The sequence below is a fragment of the Heloderma suspectum genome, chromosome 1 (assembly GCF_057233095.1).
Source record: "Heloderma suspectum isolate Gila_16-S chromosome 1, 16-S_ref, whole genome shotgun sequence".
In the NCBI taxonomy this organism is placed as follows: Eukaryota; Metazoa; Chordata; class Lepidosauria; order Squamata; family Helodermatidae; genus Heloderma; species Heloderma suspectum.
In genome coordinates, this window is record NC_139458.1 from 433245839 (window position 1) to 433256059 (window position 10221).

The 10221-nt window shown below is 45.1% G+C and overlaps 1 long non-coding RNA gene across 1 annotated transcript; it reads right to left on the reverse strand.

Moving 5' to 3' along the window:
- Positions 1 to 4099: 4099 nt before the first annotated feature.
- LOC146360326 (uncharacterized) lies at positions 4100 to 9155 on the reverse strand. Its single transcript, XR_014787003.1, has 3 exons — positions 9092 to 9155; positions 5767 to 5850; positions 4100 to 4488 (listed from the first exon to the last, which is right to left on the reverse strand). It is a non-coding gene; the product is annotated as an uncharacterized LOC146360326 (long non-coding RNA).
- Between the last annotated feature and the right edge of the window lie 1066 nt (positions 9156 to 10221).

The window sequence follows — 10221 nt, forward strand, 5'->3', positions numbered from 1 at the left end:
AAGCCTCTCGTCTGTGTTTGTTTTTGGCATTGAAATAAAGCAGGGGCTAAAGGAATCCTAACAGATTCTTAGAAATCTAAGCTCATTTTAGTCCATCTCAAATTTCGTCAGCATCCCTAGGTCCTTACCCCTTTGTCATGTTTCATATGTATATTAAAGATGCTTCTGAATGTTTTACCACTCTCTCAAGTGAGCCAAAAAAGAAAAAAAGAGAAAGCCAGGATGGGGTTACACAGATGAAGAGTCAGCCAGCATCATACAGAAGATAGGAACTGGTTTAATTCCTAATGAATATAGTCACTTGGAGGAGATTTAGCCACTCAACCCAGCAATTCTTGAGACATTGCCCCTTTACTTTCTACTGTGTAGGGCTTTTTTACACAAGGCTGTTAATGCTCTGTATCTACTTTTGGTTTTGTCATGGAACTGAGAGCTGGGCACTACAAGATGAGCTTTCCTTTCCTGCATTTTAGCTACATAGCCTGTAGGTGGCACTGTAGTATAGCAGAATAGTGCAAATGCATAAGTGGGAAAAGTGTTTTCTTTCATTTTCACAAATAATACCACATTTTCCCTGCTCTAATAAAACTCACTGAAAGCACTCTTTATACATAGAAGTGAAACCAGAGGGTCACAATGTTGTTTCAAGACAACCTGTGGACCACCATGAGCAAGGGATAATGAGCACACAATAAATGCCTCATGTAGAAAAGCTCATATGAACTGTAGCTATACAGCTGTATAAGAGAGAGAAAAACACTACTTAAAGATGCTGTCATGTGGGGGGCGGGAATCTGTCCTCCACCACCAGCTCTGGCACTGGATTGGTTCTTCCCCAGAACCAAGGTAGATTTTGCAGAGAGTTGCATGATTCCTTTTCTCAGTTAGATATTTGCTATTATTGTTCAGAAAAATCTCCCATGAGGACTGGAAACTTGAGGAAATGGGCCCCATTACTTGGAGACCAAAGGTTCTCTTCATTATTGTAAATATGTGGTTTTCTATTCCCTTCTGACTGACACTGGGTTATGATAGAGCAAAGTCAGTACTACCGCAACACCTTAAAGATACTGAGATGCAGTCCCAACTGGCCAAAATTCCAAGCTGTTTATCAAACATGATATATGCAAATTTGGTCCCTTCTTTTCTTAAACCACCACTGACTTACTCTAGTAAGATAAGATTAATCTTTTCCTGGGCAAGGCTAAATGTACTTCCATTGGCAGATTGTATGGGGTGCCTTCAGTTTATCCCCAAGGAAGGTAGAGTTTGCTGTTGTAATCCTTTAATTTTGGAAAATATTACCCATTTTATTTTAGAATGTGATGCCTATTCTGTTATAAAGAAAATATATATCTTTCCCTTGTTGGTTCACATGAAAGGATGGTCACCTATTAAAAAACTATTTTTTTTATTACATGATTTTAACAAATATGTAACTTTTAGAACTGCTAAATTTCTTGCACTGGCCTTGCACTTGTGTGCAAAAGCCTTGGGGATGGATGTAATACATGTATGTGAGGTTGTATAATGGCTGTCTGCTAATTACAATAAACTTTTGCTTGCTTGCTTGAAACTTGAGGAGAGAAGTGTTGTGAGGGGGGAGGGGGCTTAACCCTCTCTTGCCAGACATTCACTTAAAATCAAAGCTCCCCAACTGGTTTACTATTTGAGGGATAAATATATGGGAGCAGATCTATCTTGTAACCCCATGGGTTAGGAAAGCAGCTGGGGAGGGGGGGGTAGAGCAAACAAAAAGCTAATAGAGGAAGGACTAAGTCTTCAGTACCAATAGTGATCAGCAAAAACAGCTGTATGGCTGGAAATAAAAATCAAAAAGGAAATAGCTGCACCAATTGAATTCCCAATGTGTTTCAAACCTGGTCTTTATCAAGGGAAAAACTCTCAGAGATTTTTCTGGAGAATTCCCTCTCCCTTGCTTCTTCTAAAGAAGACTGAAGAACAGAGAGGGAATCATCCAGAAAAATCTCTAAGGGTTTTTCCCTTGATAAAGACCAGTGTCGAAACGTGTTGGGAATTCAATTGGTGCAGCTATTCCTTTTTTGACCTTGAAGGACTAAGCCCTCCCTCAACCTAATCCCTGCCACCCCCAATAAAGATCATAGAATCATAGAATAGTAGGATTGGAAGGGGCCTATAAGACTGTCGGGTCCAACCCCCTGCTCAGTGCAGGAATCCGTCAGAGCATCCCTGACAGATGGCTGTCCAGCCTCATCTTGAATGCCTCCAGTGCAGGAGTACCCACCGCCTCCCTTGGTAATGGGTTCCGTTGTCATATTGCTCTAACAGTCAGGAAGTTTTTCCTGATGTTCAGCCGGAATCTGGCTTCCTGTCACTTGAGCCCATTATTCTGTGTCCTGTACTCTGGGATGATCGAGAAGAGATCCTGGCCCTCCTTTCTTTGACAGCCTTTCAAGTACTTGAAGAGTGAGTGTTTTTCTTAAAAAAAAAAAAAAAGCTGGGAGAAAAGAATCACCCAACTACATGTAACAAATAATTTGGCCCTCACAGAAATGGCCCCTACGCTGGGAGATGTTAGTTCAACCCACCATTCAAATACAGAGCAATTTTCCCAGTATTTAAATAAAGGCCAAATTGATCAGTGCCTTAGAACATGTCTACTTCCTAGACCTAAACTGGCTTGGCCATCACTTTTTTCTTTTTTCAATGAAATCCTGAGAATTGTAATCCTGCACAGAAGGAAGTTGGGAGAGAATTCTCAGCACTCTCCTAAAATTGCAGTTCTTTGGGGAATAATGACAGTTTAAAACTCAGTTAGATTGACAGTGTAAATGCTTCCAAATGGTCAAGGTGTCAAGATGTACCTGGACAACAAAAGAATGGCATCAGAGAAGTGTGGGGAAACTCCATAAGAGAAGTACATGTAGTTATTCCCTGGCTCCGGAACAGAAGGTCCAGTCTTTTCTTCCTCTTCTTTTCTTTTTGAGAGAAAAATGCCCTCTCCTTGCAACAGATACTTATCAAAGCTCTCAGGGCTGCAACAAGTATTGTTCAAAGAGACCAGTGCTGTGCTCTGTGACAAGAAGGTCTTCAACATTCATGTTCCCCAGAGTTTGACACTGACAGTTTCTAAAGATGGATCTTCCTATTCTGATGGACTCTTCTAAGCTTCAATATTATCCAGCTTCCCACTATGAACTTCTTCAACCTTCTCTTTGCTTTCTCATTAGGGGCGCAATCCTATGGCCACTAGTCAGTGGCTAGACGGCCATAGGATTGGCTGGTTCCCAGGAATTGACCTCCCATGCCGCCTCGTAGGCAGCGTGGATTGGCCCTGCACTCCGCGCTCAGAAGAGCAGCGCAGAGTGGGGAAAATGGGGCATTCCCAGGGGTGGGTCGGGGGGTGGAGGTTGGAAGTTTAGGTACAACATTTCCCATGTGTTGCCCAGCCACCCCTTCCCGCGCTCCAAGGTCCTGTGGTTAGACAGCCAAAATCGATCTGTCCAGGATTGGAGGCGACCATCGATCCAGATAGGATTGCTCCCTAAGGCAGGTGTGGACAATTTGTGCCCCCTTCAGGTGTTGTTGGACTGCAACTCCTATCATCCCCCACTACTGACTATGCTGGTTAGGGCTGATGGGAATAGCAGTCCAACAACATCTGCAGAGTCATAAATTCCCCACCGCTGCATTAAGGGACAGGGATCCAAGTGAATTATATGGATGTTAGAAAGAAAGGAGTGTGGGGCTGGGCTAGTGGGCTCTGAAAGGATGTCAAAACTGGGGTTTCCCTACCATGTGGCAAAGTGGCCACTGTAAGCAGAAAGTCTGGAGTGCTGTTAATGGTGGCAGAGTGGGAGACAAACTGTAATGTTCTCTTGTGCATGCCCAAACTTAAATGAAGATGATCTCCTGTTCAAATAAATGAGGATTGTATAGGGGAACAGACCTCCCAATAAATTATGCCCTGTGTAAATGGGTGGAATGGCAGCAGATTTTGTTGTTCCTTCTCAAGCACCAAAAGAGGCTGATGACACCCCCACTGTTCCACAGAGAATCCTAGAAAGTGGATGGAAGATTCATTGACCTTAGTAATCAGAAATTCCAACTCATTATTCAGGCTATACGTTCCTAAAGGGGAAATTTATTTGCCAAGTGTAGCTACATGAATGAAAGAAAATCCAAGGATTGTCCAATCACTGGAAACTGCTGAATAGTCGATTCTGGCTATTTCCAGATGTCATTTCAGAATGGAGAGGGATGCCTCCTCTGAGTTCAGCTTAGTTGCAGCCGACGAGTGGAATGGATGAAAACTGGGAGGGCACCCCTCAACAGGTTTAGTCTATAAAGGTTTGGATTAAACTTCTGCCTTTGAACAGCAACTTCTTTTGAACCGACAAGGCACATCCAGGATGAGTCCTGAGGGGCAGGTCTGATAGGGTTGCAGGATGCAGAATCCGCCCAGAGAGGCACAAGTGAGCAGCATGCCTTCCGCTGGGCTATGCTCTATAGAAACAACAAAGAGGTCACCAAACATCTGCAATCCTTACTACACCTGAGCTTTTCAGCAACAGTAATCTATAAATGTGCAGGGGACTCAGGCTTTAGGCAAGAAAGAAACTCCCAATTTGTGTAGCCCTTAGCAAAATACTGGATGAAGAGGAGAGGTTGCAAGCAAGCAGTAAGGAACGAGGAAGAGGGAGGGGAAAACAAGGATTACACATCAAGAACTACATGTGTGCTTGGCTGGATATTCACAGAGGACAGGTCTGCATGACCATCATACTGGGGGACTTGCCTCTAATAAGTCCAAAGTCCTTTAACATTCTCTCCCTCTCCCTCTCTCTCCCTCCCTCCCTCCCCACTCACACACAGCACACACAAAGGCCTACAAATAACCACATCCCCTGGGGCGGTGGTTCTCAAACAGTAGGGTGTGCTCATAGAATCATAGAATAGTAGGTTTGGAAGGGGCCTACAGGGCTGTCGAGTCCAACCCCCTGCTCAATGCAGGAATCCAAGTCAGAGCATCCCTGACAGATGGCTGTCCAGCCTCATCTTGAATGCCTCCAGAGTGGGTCAGCCCACCACCTCCCTAGGTCATTGGTTCCATTGTCACATTGCTAGTGGCAGCAGAAAGACTGAGGGTGCTTCCAGGTAGCAGAGTCTTCACACTAATAATCAGGAGGCATTGTGCAGCTGTCCTGTATTTTTTTATTTAATGGATTTTCCATGGTAAGAAAAAAGGCAGAAGAATTGGTGGGAAAATATGGGAGGGCTACAAGTGGAAGACAATGACATTTGGACACCCCCCCACACTAAAATACTGTGAATTAGGCAGGGCAATGGTCCAATAAAAGCTTCATCTGGAAGCACTCTCAAAGGGGCAGAATCTTTTGGGTGAGCAAAGGCTGGGGGTACGATCTCAGTGGGGTGGTGAATCCACTCTGGGTTGCAGTCAGAACTAGTCAGAACTCTCAAGGAGCTATCCAAGCAGTTTCAGTTTCTGACTGAAACCCAGAATGGGTTAACTGCCCCACTGACATTGCAGCCACCAGCCTCCACTGCTTTGGGTATGAGATTGAAGTCTGCTTCTCACTGTTCCTCGACCTCTAGAATCTCTCTGTACTGCCAGCATTGCTATTTCAAGCCTCATCCCCATAATAAAATGAGCACTGTGGGATTTTTAATGTGCCGTAGGCCTACGTAACATAGCGTTCTCAACCAAACGTTGATGCTGGCAAGATGTCCCTTGCATGGTGTGTGTGTTTAAGCATCACTCACCTTGAATGACCTGGAGTAAGACGAGCAGAGCAGAGAGGCCGTAAAGGACCTTCATGGGTGAAATGCAGCTGGAGCCTCTGTTTCCTTGTAAAGAAGAGACATGGAGAAAAAAAGAGACTCAGTCTGAAACAAAGACTCAGAAGGGGTCTGAGCAGTCATTAAGCTACTTGAGATGCAAGTGCATAAAATCCTTGTCTCACTCAGGTTGTAGCCAGAAATTCCAGCCAATCATGCAATCCGGAGACTTGGTTTCCTGGTTTCTGAATGCTTTCGCTTTGTGTATCTTCCAGGTCCCAAGAAGCATATTGTGCTGACATCCTCTGGCGGAGGGGAAGAACTTTAGAAGGGCATGACTCGGAACTAAAGGGCATACGCTTGCTGCAGAATAGAGCAATGCTGGGTCACTACAACTTCACACAAGAGCCTTTTGTGATGAGAGTATACCTTTAAATATCGGAACTCACTGAGAATTCCAAATACGAATAGGTTAGTCAGTTGGCAGCAAGACGGTTACATTGACCTGAGACTAAGGAAACTGAGAGAGATGTAAAGGGTTACCTGTGTATGTGTGTATGTATGCAAGACTGAAACATCACTTTTGGGGTCCAGTACAAACACATAACATACCCCTCTGGTGCACATGCTGTGGTAGCATCCTACACATAAGAAGTGCCATGTTGGATCAGACCAAAAGACTATCTAGTCCAGCAGTCTGTTCCCACAATGGCCAGCCAGATGCCTCTGGGAGGTTCATATGCAGGACATGAGTGCAATACCCCCTCCCACTCATGTTCCCAAGCAACTGGTGTACATAGGCATTCTGTCTCTGATACTGAAGGTAATGTATAGTAGGGCTGTGCAGGGACCCCCCAATCCACCTAGGAATCTGCTTTAGGGCTTCCAAAGTTGCTTCAGGCTGATTTGCCCCCCCCCCGACCCACTTCAGCCTCTGAAGCCAAAGCAAAATTCAGATGTCCAAATCCTGCTTCCCCCTACCCTAGCGCTCTTCAAGTCCTTGAACGGTTGTCATGGAGAGGAAGGCCAGGGACTCTTCTCGATCATCCCAGAGTGCAGGACATGGAATAATGGGCTCAAGTTACAGGAAGCCAGATTCCGGCTGAACATCAGGAAAAAACGTCCTGACTGTTAGAGCGATACAACAATGGAACCCATTACCTAGGGAGGTGGTGGGCTCTCCCTCACTGGAGGCCTTCAAGATGAATCTGGACAGCCATCTGTAAGGGATGCTCTGACTTGGATTTGTAGCGGCCCCTTCCAACCCTACTATTCCACTATTCTATGATACTCCCGCCACCCCCGGCTAGCCCCCAGCTCCTTACCTGGGCCCTCGAGACATGCATCGGCAGCCATCTTCTTATTTCCAGAAATAGGTCCTGTGCAAATGGTGGCTGTCAAGCTGTCAAGTAGGCTACATTAACATTGTGTGCTTGATGGCTGCCATTTGTGCTGGATCTATTTCCGGAAATACCGAGAGTTGCCATTTTTAAAATGAGAAAAATACCAAGAGTTGCCATTTTTAAAATGGAACAAGAAGATGGCTGCCGGTGCACATCCCGAGGGTCCAGGTAAGCAGCTGGGGCCTGGGCAGTGGTGGTGTGGCTGGGCTTCCGGATCATTCCAAAGCATGCTGAAGACCTTCAGAGCGACCCAGCCCGTTTCATGCTGCTTCATGCCCCTCTGCCTCACCTCGGAAGCAGCATGAAGTGGCCTGAAGCACCTCTCTTTGGCTAGTTCAGGTTCAGGCCATAGCAGTGCACAGCCCTAACAAATAGCCTTCAGGACTCGTAGCCACTGATAGTTTGATCCTCCATGATACATACGATCTCATGAGTTGGGGAACAAACATTTCCTATTTTAATTCTAAAATTCATTTTCTACATTTCAGAAATGACACTAGCCATTGACTTGCACATATTTGGGGCCTATAAACCAGCAGCACTGTCTCCCATTGCTCCTGAGATCAATGTCCCTGATTATTTGTCCCACCCACAAGCTGTCCCTTCCACCTGCCTTCACAAGGAATTCTGGGACTGGTAGTTCTTGAGAGCGCCTGTCACATAAGTAAGCCCAAACTTCTCTGTTTCCCAAACTACAAGTCCTAGTTTAACTGTACAAGCAACGCACTCTCTAGCTTAGGTCAACAATCAGAGCGTTGCTTGTCCTCCTCTAACACTCCTTCTGATTGACTCAAGCAAATCTCGCAATAAGATCTGGACTTCAGATCTGGTACATAAGGATGGAAAAATAGCTTTCCCTAAGTATCCTCAAGCATGTTCTACAATTTAGCCTCATGTTTCCCCACATGGTAATGGAGTTGCAGCCTGGGTGAGGCCACATGGATTTACAGATGCTGATCAAGTATATCCTTCCTTAACCCCCATGCTTGGACCCCAATAGTTTCTTAAAGGTGCAATCCTATGCATGTTTAGACAGAAAAAAAATTCCTACAAGTCCCAGCATTCCCCAGCCAGCTTTTTCTATCTAAACATGTTTCCTTTCCCTTACTTCCAGGGGTGGGGAGAGGAGATCCACAAGTTTCCTTCCTTCCTTCCTTCCACTGCATTTAGATTCCACTATCCTATAATTTTATAAACAAAGCACTTCCCCAGTCTTTATCTTCTCTGACAACTGGGGCCAGACATCCCTAGATCTCTAGGCCCCTGTAAAGTGTCCACACATACACACACACACACACACACACACACACACAGAGCGTTTGGGTCCCTGTATATACCTAGATATGTAATATATACAGTAATCTGTAAAACAATTTAAAAAAAATGAAATGCCTGTACTTTACAAAAAGAATGCATCCAACAATAAGATAATGTTTTGGTGAACACATTACCTATGGGCTGGTTCATACATGATGCATGTTCATTGCATGATGATGTCAATCGACATCCTGTGATGCCTTTTGCATGTGTGAATGACCCACTGCAGACTGCACATGCTGGAAAGAATTCTCATATCCCTTCACACCATTTCACAGACAGTGGTGTGTGTTCCCCACCGCCCGACCCCAATGGCTCACCTGGAAAAACCATTTGGGCTCTTTGAGTTTTGCATTGGAATTCATAAGAACAACGTGTTTTAGTGTTTTTTTTTGTTGTATTATGTATTATTTTAATCATATTTGTGCACTGCCTCAGTATCTGCAAAGATGCAGAGTAATTTTAAATGTTTTAATAAAGAAAATACATGAACTCTTTCTTTTTTTGCATAGCCTCCCATCCTCTGCCAGTAGCCACACACACACACACAGAGAGAGAGAGAGAGAGAGAGAGAGAACCAACAGTCTTACCTCTGTAACGCAGAAGAATAAACTGGCTTCAGGCTGCTCTCACAGACAAGTGCCTTGCCAGTCTGGCTGTAAGCTGCAAGTGACTGCCTTGAGAAAGCTCAGCAATGTCATTTCCTGCCAAGATTATGCGGCTTGTCATTTTCTCATCCTCCTGATTCATACAGTGTGGCAGAGAAAACAGCAACCCCTGTGATCCCTGCAGGAAATTATTTTCAGTTAGATAGGGAGACATCTGTCTGTTATGCTTCCCCATGACCAGTTACTCCCTCTCCCATTCACAAAGATAAGGTGTGTGTGGGGAGGGTGTTTGCTGGTGAATGGGGGGGGGGGGTACTGGCAGAGCTGTACTTTTGACACCTTTATGTTTTTTCTTAATTATGATTTGTAAATGCAGTAGAGAGAAATAATTTTCAGGCAATAAAACGTGGGGATAACAACTGTGCATGGAGGCAGGAGAGGGGCATCAGGTTCTGCCTCCCCCACCCCACCCCCAACCTATACACATTCAGGAGAACATCAGTAGAGAGCTCCCATGTATGCAGCTGTGCACTGTGATGTCTGGTTCTCCGTATCTTCATTGTTTTTCATAAAATTCTGCTACAGCAGGGCATGGATTATAAGCAGCTGTTCCTCTGCCATTCAGTAAAACAAACAGTCTTCCATTCATAGATTCTTCTACCAAGGCCATGCAGTGAGGAGACTTAGAATCATAGAATCATAGAATAGTAGGGTTGGAAGGGCTCTATAAGACCATCAAGTCCAACCCCCTGCTCAATGCAGGAATCCAAGTCAGAGCATCCCTGACAGGTGGCTGTCCAGCCTCATCTTGAATGCCTCCAGTATGGGAGAGCCCACCACCTCCCTAGGGAATGGGTTCCATTGTCATATTGCTCCAACAGTCAGGAATTTTTTCCTGATGTTCAGCCGGAATCTGGCTTCCTGTAACTTGAGCCCATTCTTCCATGTCCTGCACTCTGGGATGATCAAGAAGAGATCCTGGCCTTCCTCTCTGTGACAACCTTTCAAGGACTTGAAGAGCGCTATCATATCTCCCCTCCGTCTTCTCTTCTCAAGGCTAAACATGCCCATTTCTTCCAGTCTCTCCTCACAGGGCTTTGTTTCCAGTCCCC